Source organism: Bacillus rossius, chromosome 5, assembly GCF_032445375.1.
Source record: "Bacillus rossius redtenbacheri isolate Brsri chromosome 5, Brsri_v3, whole genome shotgun sequence".
Classification (NCBI taxonomy): domain Eukaryota; kingdom Metazoa; phylum Arthropoda; class Insecta; order Phasmatodea; family Bacillidae; genus Bacillus; species Bacillus rossius.
Window position 1 is genome coordinate 25,457,140 of NC_086333.1, and position 9,807 is coordinate 25,466,946.

At 35.3% G+C, this 9,807-nt stretch overlaps 1 protein-coding gene across 1 annotated transcript in view; it reads right to left on the reverse strand.

Moving 5' to 3' along the window:
• Positions 1–9,532, reverse strand: part of LOC134532345 (calcitonin gene-related peptide type 1 receptor-like) — a 164,990-nt gene extending 155,458 nt beyond the window's left edge. The window contains exon 1 of the mRNA XM_063368770.1: positions 9,477–9,532. The gene's annotated coding sequence lies outside the window, so the exon portion shown is untranslated. The remainder of the gene's footprint in view (positions 1–9,476) is intronic.
• Between the last annotated feature and the right edge of the window lie 275 nt (positions 9,533–9,807).

Below are 9,807 nucleotides of genomic sequence, written 5' to 3' on the forward strand. Positions count from 1 at the left end.
GTAATCAAAAATTTCTTCCAAAGAGTTTGAACCAGGACTCGCTGTGTTGTAAGCCGTGAGGGTCTGTACCACTGTTCCTGGAGCAGCCGCGGCTACGAGGGTTCAATGGGTCGCAGCTCACCGTTCATTACCATGGGGCTTGTGATGGTCCGCGGTTACTCTCTTGCTTCTGCCTGAGAAACAGCGTTTCCTTCTGGCGAGCCATTCAGCACGCTCCGCTATGATTCCAACGGTATATTTTTCTTGTGTGCCAAGATATGCGTCAACAGAAGACGACGGTTGGCTACACTTTCGCAACCAAACAGAATATAATCCTGCACTAAAAATAAAAAAAATAAAAAATTTCTTGTTTTCATCTTAGTTTTGGTTAAATATTTGGGTTGTGACTGTTGAGATATATACATATATTTTTTTACATCAAAGTGTTTTGAATAACTTCACGCATTATCTGTAGGATACTTACTATATGAAACACCAAAATAAAAGTATATTTATATTTTTTTTAAACCATAATGATTCATACCGAGGAGATTTTTTTTTCCACTTAAAATTGTATATGTATTTTAATTATACTTTACTGGATACTTTTTCGTAACAAATTTATTTAATACAAATTCTTGGACCTAGCACATAGCCATTTTGGGTTGTTTGTCATGGGAAAAATTTATTTAAGCAAAAAAATATATATATAATACACATAAACTCACAGAAAAAAGACAATATAAGCTGTTGTCAAATAAATAAACCCAACGATGAACTTTAACAGTTAATATGCACAACACAACGATGACAGCACAGACGAACACATTCAAACTTTAATATCAGGCAACACAAGTGAAATTAGCCATAACCAACTAATAACAGCACATACGGGCAAACAATGAAGCGACAGTTTCAACAAAAACATTAAATGCAGACAGACAACAAAACCTGGACAACGCAGCAATATACGAACACAAAGACCTGCTCTCCTAGCACAGAATGCATGTTCCCCTTTCTGCATGGCTTGAACACAGCATGAACAGAGCGTACAGGCTTCGGCCTGAGACGCACTTAAGAGTTTCTCCTTAACCCAGACCCATCTTAAGTAAATCCTCCATATTTTGGGAAAATGATAGACACATAAAAAGTAAACTTTTAGACGATGATGGAGCTTCGACATCAATGATTTCGATGTCTCACAGTAACCCAGGTGAAGGCGCTGACTTATACAGAGATGGCGACAGTGACTCTGAAGCTGGTGACAAGACCAAAAATTATGCACCTAAAGCTGGCGGGATTGAAAACTGTGATGAAGCCCTGAGACTAAAACGATGGAAACGACATTATTAAGTAAATTATTCAAAATCAGCTTACGATAATCACTGGGACGATAGTGATATTTAAAAAAATTTTAACAACAATTACTCTAGGAAGATGACGATAGCCTAAAAAATTTAATATACATCATGGGAATATCCTAACATATTGGTCGATCACCTGAGACTACTGATGGCATCGATTAGTGGAGGAAACTACTCGCACCTCAACGAAATAGCCTTAATACTAAAAAAAAGCTGAGAAAACCTCGCTAAATATAATAATGACTGGTTTTACCTGCATTTGCAATATATAAATATATATATATACATTTATATTGGATTTCAAAAATGATAGTTTTATTCCTCGATTTCCGATTCTAACTAGGACAGAGTTCTCGTGACTGCATGTTTAAATTGTGCATTGTGTGTTCATGGCTTGTTTGGTGTGTACATTTGAGTGTCGAGTGTGTATATTGTGTGTTCATTGTATGTACTGTGTGGTTTTTTTCATTGCATATTCAGTGCGTGTCCAGGTAGTGTTCTGTGTGTTCATTGCGTGTCCATTGCTTGTCCAGTGTGTTTTTTGCTTGTCTATTGCGTGTTTATTGTGTGTACTCTGTGTTCATTGCATGTGCAGTGTTTTTATATCATGTCCATTGCATGTTATTTTCTCTTGTTGAATGTGTGTCGTTTCGTTAAATGTGCGTAGTCAAGACTGAAGTCAGGTCAAGTTTTACCTCGTGGTTCGGAGATGCCTGGTCTATACACCTGACATTGAACATGGGATGTTTAAACTGTTTGCCGAACCTAGTCGAAAATTACCTTTTGGTTCCTTTTCGCTGGGGCTGTATGAACATTTAATGTGTCTTTTTATTCGTAGCGATGTCTTTTTTGTGCCATGTGGCCTGGGTTCTACTTGGTCAATGCTGTACAAAAAATTTTGGGACGCAAATTTACATTCATATGCTAGTTTTCACTCTCGTTATGTTTTTTTTACTATGAAGCCATTCAAACAAGTACTTTACTTGTACCAAATTATGACTTCAACCTTGTTTTTACGCATTGCCGTGATGACTGCGAAGCGGGGCCTCGAGCGAGCTGCCAGGCGGACTGCCACTCGACACTTCTGCTAGTTTGTAACTCTCGTGTTCGGGGTCAATGTTCATCTATGGTGCCGGTAGACGACGCGCCTCATCGGGGCAGTCTCTGTCTCCAGGCTTTAGAATTTTTTAAAACTTTGTGGTTAACATGTATTGAAAATTATATTTCTACATGAGGCAAGAAAAAAAAAGCAAAGTTGGTAGGTGGGTATTGATCACATGGGTGACTAGCACTTGGTGTGTGGTAACTCCTTTCTCCTTGTCTTGTTGTTTTATATGATATTGATGGTTTTTATTTATAGTATCCCGTACCTTAGACTGTTTAATATATAATTAATAATTTTAATTGACTCTGCACTCATTGGTATTTAACCGTGGACAAATATCGATCGAATCAGTCATCATTTTAACAAGAAATTTTTGTTATGAATTTTGGAATTTTTTCTGAAATTATAGGTCAATAAATACGAATTTCCGAGACAGCGGCCATACGGCTTACTGGAAGCTAGTAGATGATGAACTTAGGCTGCTTTAAGGAATTTTAACATTTTTTTTTTTAAATAATCTTGCTTCAGTCAAGGATCGAAGTAAGCTCTGTAATCAATTGAATTATTTATTGTTTTTAATGGGTGATTTTTTTGATGATATAAAAAAATTCCAAACTGCCAGCTTAAGGCTCAGTCAAACATGAGGCGGACTGTCCGCGCGGACCTGGCCGCCCGTCCACCACGGACATAGTGTAACCTTAGATTGCATCATCTTGGTTGAACAGAAGGCGGTCTGCCGCAGCGGACCAGTCTAGTCCGCGGCGGACAGAGGAGCAGTTGTCATTTTCTACAAAGTTCACGCGGACAGCAATGGCTGACGAGACGGAAAAATTAATAGGTCTTGTGCGGGAGTGTGTTTTTTTGTATGATGTTCGTCATCCTGACTACAAAGATGTAGTGAAGAAAGCAGAAGCATGGAAGGATATCGCGGAGAAACTACATGAAAGTAGTAAGATAATTTTTATTTATATATATCACTATATTCATATTATATTGTTTGTATATTATTTTATTTTTATTCATATTTATATTTTATGTATTCATTAATGAGATATCTTCTATGTATACATATTTATTTATACTTTCCAAATTTACACAAAACATTACAAAGAGCTTAATCGTACAATGCAACAGTAATATAAATATGAAATAATATTTTACAAGTTTTGTACAATTTTTACATCATGATTCACGAACTTAAATAGTTGAAGTAATTAACGAAATGGTTTAGTACAGCATGGGCAGAATCAGTAGATCGTTCTTTCAATGGAGTAGTGGCTGAGAAAGCATTAGTGGGTTCATTTGTTATATCGTCTGTTAATTCTAGCTCATCAGTTGTGACATTTTCTGTGTTAGCTCTAATAAAATTGTGAAGGAAACAAGCAGCTTTGACAACGTGTACAGTTGTATCAACATTACATTCGATAGGTCTAAAAAAATATACGCCACTTTTGAGTTAAAATGCCGAAGGCATTTTCAACGATACGTCGTGCTCTGCAATGTCGTTTATTGTACCTTCTTTTTTCTATATTATCAACGACCGCCATTCTTGGGAAAGGACCCATCAAATAATTTCGTAACTTGCCCTTCATCACCTACAAACACATGAGGGACGGCGGTTTCTGTCCCGGGTAATGGTTTTGGAGGAAGAATTGTTTTTTGATCAACAAAATCGCGATAGAAAGAGGAGTTCTCGGAAATGGCACTACCACTGTGCCGACCATAACTACCTATGTCAACGACAATAAAATTGTAGTAAGGATCAACTATTGACAAGAGAACAATCGAAAAAAAGTTTTTATAACAATAATAACTTGATCCACTCTTGTTAAGGCATTTGATTTCCACGTGTTTCCCATATATTCTCCCGATGCAGTTGGGAAAGTTCCATCGTTCTCTAAAGCCAACTTCAGATTTCCTCCAATCTTCCTCTGTTGGAGTAGCCAAGTACAGTGGTTTTTAACGTTCCATATCTCGATGCACACTTCTTTAACTATGCTGGAAACAGTAGTGCGCCCAACACGGAAGGAAAAGGCAAATGTGATGGGAATCACCTGTAGCCAAATACCTGAAACAATAAAAACGAAGCATGAACAGTTTTATAAATAGAATAATATATTATAATTAATTATTGTAACATTTATTATACATTAAAATAAATGTGAGTTTTAGTTATTAGGTACTTATGTTTCAAACCTGTTTTTGGATTTATCGTTCTGCTTAAATGATGTTTGTATACTGTTTTGTACAGGTGTAGCTGTTAAACTCAAAAGGAAGAATTTGAGGAATTCATATGTGAAGTATCTCAAGTTCTTGAAGGGAGCCACAGGTTCGGCAAAGAAGTTTTAAAATTGGCCCTGGGCGGCAAACTTGGAATTCCTTCAAGATACAGTTTCTCCACGGGTAACCGCATCAAATATACCACAGACGGGTGAAACAGACGATCCGATAGAAGAGGCTAGCAACGAGGGTAGCTGTGCGACAGATGATTCCCAAATTCCACCGCCCCAGAAAAAATCCAAACCAAAGGACGTTAGCACACATGTTCATGCGATTTTAAGGTATCTATATAACAAAAGGGACAACAAACCTAGGAACAACCTCGACTGTATTGACCACTTTTTATTAAGTTATGCGGAGACATTTAAAAGGTTTTCACCTAGAACACAAGCAGTTATAAAAATGGAGATGGCCCAAATGTTTTGCCGGGCTGAACTTCGCGAACTGGAAACTTCACAACCATCTCCCCTTTAAATTCAAGTAGTTCATCGTGGCAAACGAACTGTACTGCTACCTCCTCCGGGGTAGTGGATTACACCGGTCTGAACTATACCAACAAGCCACCGTTTGTTGGAATCCATGCAACCTTTGGCGATTCGGCAAAAGAATGGTACGAAGCATTCCAAGGAGACATGTAAAATTATGTAAATGCATGTAAAGGTAAATGTCAAAATCTACTGTCTATGGAAATTGTATTGTGTTATGTAAAAAAATATAGTGTAAAGTTATTGTACAAATAATTAAACTACAGAGAAAAATTATCTTTAAATAAGTAATTGTATTACTTATCTTAAACCGATAGCTAGTCTTTCCTTCGTTTCCTTCGTCCCAATGGGTTTCTTCCAGCTAGTGGCCACTTTTGATATTTTATATTCGAGGAGAGTATGTAATTTGTCAAATTGTTCTTGAGACATTCGAAAATATGTGAAAAATCTGTTTTCGAATGAACTCAACTTACAGCATAATCGGTGAAACTCGCCGAACACCTCTCTTTTTTTCATTTATTTCATGCACCCATTTTCTTTTTCTTTTTGCTTTACTCAAAGCGAACATATGAAGTAACTCTTCTTCGTCAGAGGAACTGCTGGACATCTTGAAATGACAACAAGAAAACACGAATTCCAGACAGTGAAATGAATATCACACATTACACACTCTTGACAGCAACTGTTTTCCCACTGGTTCGCCTCGACTTGTCCGCATGCTGTCTGGCTTACCTAGTCCGCGGCGGACTGCGGTCGTTCCGCCCGCGCTGACAGTCCGCCTCCTGTTTGACCGAGCCTTAAAAATTATACATTTTCAAGATGGACTGATTTAAAGATGGTGGACACCCTGTAAATAATTAATTCATTTCTGCACTCCTGCGGGTAAAAATTAAACTAATATGGAATCAGTGCCCTCTAGCAGGCGAAAACAATATGTTCGATCTAAGATGGTGGTCTCCAGCAGACGAAAACATGATGGCCACCATGATATCATACTGGCTGATGTTTTATCTATCTTGGAATTAGTGGTGGGAAGTCAGTATGTTAGTTAGTGGCTTCCGTGGAGTGGAGGAAGAATTCGTTGCCATTTGTAATCTATTGCCCTCACCTTGTTTGAAACGAGGACTTCATAATGTTTTTAGTTAAAAATATATTTAATGAATTTTTTATAAATTTTAATTTTTTTTCAATACATATCAGATAATATTTACGAATATTCCAAATGATGGACAAATTTCAAAATTGCAGAATTTCTTGTTATTAAAATTTTATTAAGAATATATTTTTTATTTCTTAAATATTTTGCGAATTTGTAGCTTAAAAATTACGTTTTTTTTTTCAGTATGGTTACCTAAATTAAAATGCAACATTTCTAGAATATAAGATGGCTGAAAAACAAAATGGGTTCCATAACGAAAATTGCAATATTTCTAGAATATCAAGATGGCGGATAGTTATAGTAAGCAAGAAGGCCGGAAAAGAAAATGACGCATCCAATATGGCTTCCGAGGTTAAGGTTAATGTCAAAAGTTAATGTCAAGATTATCCAAGATGGCCGCCGTGACGTCACAATCCAAGATAGCAACCGTAACGAAAAGTGCAACTGTCGTGTTATCTAAGATGGTGGTTGGCACCGGCACCGCACCCAGAACCTAGTTTCCGGAGCCCCATTCCAATAATACTACTTTAGTTTCCTTTTAATTAGGTGTTCCTGTTTGAATGGTGCAGCATTGCCCCAGATTTTTTATAGTTGTTTTCCAAGGCATGTTCACTAAGTCTAGATTTCTGAGTTACAACCTTCTTTATCTTGTTCTTGTATTCTTTAATGCGTGTTGAGAGGGCCCTGCCTGTATCTCCAATGTACATGCAACCACATTCACAGGGGATCTGATAAAACACAGTTTTGACATTGCAATTAATCTATGGCTGGTTTTACCTGGTAATCATAATTTTTATAGTGGAATTGGACTTCAAGAAAACTGTTCTTAGTCTAAGTTTGCATTCCAATTGGAGAATAACTCTTTTTCAATGATCGTATTCCAAAAAATAAAATAACAGGAAGCAAAAAAGACGGTATGATATATAAACACACAAAATCCACCAACAAAATTCACTACTTTATAAAATTCTGCTCCTATCGTGTTTTTTTTTTTTGGGGGGGGGGGGGGGGGAATGCCTGGCAAAAGTCTTAATTATGGGTTTATTATTAAAAAATGTATACTGATCAAACAATATTAATATTAGCAAAATTACTTTTCCAATAAAACGTTAGTTTATGTCTACATTTCAAACAAAAGTTAATTTGTTTCAAAAATCCAAAAATAATGTAGGTTTTTAATAACGTGAAACAGGGAGAATATTCGTTAAAGCTATTCAGTGCATATAAATAAAGTGAGAGTAGACATGTTAAATGCTGCCTTATCTAAATTGAAACAGTTGTGTGTTTCTCAATTGTTTTAATTCTTTATTACATTATATTAAAATGATGTATGTGTGAATTTATCAAGATAAACATGTCTCGAAATCACTAAAAAAAAGGAGTTATAAAATAGTTCAAATAAGGTAACGTATGCTAGAATTCTATCAGGCTTAGGCATTACCAGTTTCGAAATTTAAACCTTATAAATTATTTGTTATTAATTAATTTAATCTTATTTACACATTCAAAATAATCGAGTCAATATATTTTGTGAATTATATTGAAATAAATCACATTTTTTCTTAATACGTAAAATATCAGCAAGTCCTCTTATTGTCCGAGTAAAGCCAGAGTTTGTTACGTAGTTCTCTATAAAATATTATAATCTGTATTCTTTCTATTTATATGTTTGTATTTGAATGTAGGTGCTAGATTCCCCATTTTCCTAAATCATCAATTTTTATTTGTTTCTTAAAAACCGATAAACTTATAATTTCATACTAAAACATATTTAATTTTCTATTTTGTATTTGTGAGTGTGTTAAATGCCAGCTGACGTGCAACCCTTATCTAAATCAAATCGCCCTCATTTACTTTTAAATATGCGTTTTGCATAAACATTAATATCATAACTATTTAATTTTCTATCATTAATGATAACTAATAAAACTTCAGATAAATTAAACATTTCATGGTTTTTGGGTTACTGCAAACCATAAAGTAATATAACCAAAATGTTTTAATTAAATTTCAGAATTTAGTGGTTTATTTCTTTCATTGTTTTACATATGCGATAGTTATATGTGAAATATTACAAACATTTCTCCAAATATGTGTATTGCTAAAAAAAATCCATAACGTAAAATGTATTACAGGGAAATTATCGTAGCAATTAATTTATATAATTCAGTTAACTGATTACTTCAAAATAGAAACTTACATTTTTAAATGGTCAGAGTCCCAAACTAGTAACTAGACACTGAGATTAGGTCACTGTATTAATGTTGTTTTGGCGTTCTTTTAACAGCCATTGTACTGGTCAAATTGATGGATAGGTTTTACAGACTGCATCAACAAGGCATACTGAATTTGTTACACATATAACTGAATATCTGGTCACTATGCATGTTTCAAATATTGTTATAACAAAGACTTTTTTATTCTCTTTTCAACAAGACCAGAAGGTAAGGTCTATACATAATGATGTATATAATGTTTAAAATAATTAATGTTCTAAAAATTATCATCACAAAAGGCGATATAATATTAAGTTATCCTCAAACAGTTTACCAATGTCTAAACTAATTACATAATATTGGTTTGAATTTAAATTTATTACTTAATTTTATAAATAAAAAGTTGATTTAGCAGGAGAAAAAATTAGCTTATTTCTCTCTTATAAGAGTTTTGATGGACTCCAGCCAAAAAAATTGCATATTTCTTTACTCTCAAAATGCATGATCTATGAAAGAAATTTTAATAGAGAATTAAAATATGAAACATTTAACTATATAAATTTGTAAGATGCTATTTCATTTTGTTTACAGAATTAGTCATTTATTGCCTAAGTAGATGATTTTTTCTATGAAATTGTCACCAATTAGGAACTAATTCCTTTAAGAAAGCCACAGATTCCTATATTTTAAATGAATTATACACAGGTGTATCTAGTAGTCAAGAAAATGCTTAAAACATACACATATAAAGAAACAAACCCACATAAATACAGACGGGGAAGATGATCGCATACTGTTATATTTTTGTCTTGAAATGAGAAAGAGGCAACATCGGTGAGGTTTGCTGTGCCGCAGCTGACATGATGCAGCCGAGGGACACGCACTGACCTGTGGCTGAGTGACGACGGCAGACGCAGGCGTCCACTCCGCGGCCCAGCGCCGGTCGAACTGCTCTCTGGCCAGCGTCCCTCCCACCTAATAACCCCTCCCCCCTCCAACCTTTCCACCCCCGCCCGCAAGGACTCTCCGAGCAGCAAACACCACACTTCTGTTTATTGACTCAAGGGCCCGTGGCAAAACTATTATTAAACTTTGCCTATGCAGTCAGTATTTGCTACACGACTCACTGCCCTAATCCCATTTACGTTTATGTAATTATTTCTATATCTATTTTTTAATAAAACCAGATATTGAAAAGCCAATAAATTAAAAAAAAGAA